The following is a 930-nucleotide window of genomic DNA, read 5'->3' as shown; positions in this document are numbered from 1 at the left end:
TTAAAAATTTGTAATGCACTAATATTTAGGAAAGATCATAGTACATCAACACTGAATTAATCTCAGTTGTCTTAGTTTATTTCTTCTTTCTGTTCATTAGGTATTTGCATTTTTATACAGTCTTCTTTTAACAACATCTTGAAAAATACAGCACAAGAGGAGTCATCTTAAATCTCCAATGAGAAACAAGTCAATAGAGAAAAATAAATTGGCTGCCAAAATGCAAACTAGTTCATTCTTTTGTTTACACTGCTCAAAACTAGCACTTTTCTTAAGTGATGACGTGTGCAAAAGTCTATAAACTAGCACTGTCAAGCCCTGGAGCAAATCAGATAAAAGGAGGGTTGTTGTACAAAAGCATATAGAAAATTGCAAGCCTGCAATACGATCTGTCTTTAAGCTGGTTTGTATTGTGTGCTAAATGAAGGGCTACAATCTTCTAAGGGAGTTAATCGCTGTCATATGATCAACCACAGCTTGAAGAAACAGCCAAAATTTATTTTCCTGGGAAAGAAATATACCACAAAGATAAGGCAGTAAATGGCACAAAACAGATGCGAGTTGATTATTGATAATCAGTTTAATTCAAAAAGGTGCATTTCCTCTTTTTAACCAAGCGGTAGACAGCTGACCCAACCAGGTGTTGAGATCCAGGTACTTGGCAGACTTCAGCGGAGATAATGTAGCCAAGGGTCCTGCTAGACCAGTTGATGTGACATCTCTGTTTGTTGCTCTCAGCTGATATAGTGCTACATGTGAAAGTGGCTAGCCTTGAGGGTTGCATTTTTGCCAAGCTAAAACATTTTCATCATGGCTCTTCTTTTAAGGGCCATGTCCCACTCTGTTTAATTCTATATACCCCACTCTGTGGGTAATTGATTACGAGAAAGTAAAACCCACTCTCAGGAGTGAGGAAGTGATGCACTGACT

Source organism: Apteryx rowi, unplaced genomic scaffold (genome assembly GCF_003343035.1).
Source record: "Apteryx rowi isolate R43461 unplaced genomic scaffold, aptRow1 scaffold_62, whole genome shotgun sequence".
NCBI classification, from domain to species: domain Eukaryota; kingdom Metazoa; phylum Chordata; class Aves; order Apterygiformes; family Apterygidae; genus Apteryx; species Apteryx rowi.
The sequence above is the reverse complement of the archived record's forward strand: the minus strand, read 5'-3'. Positions refer to the sequence as shown.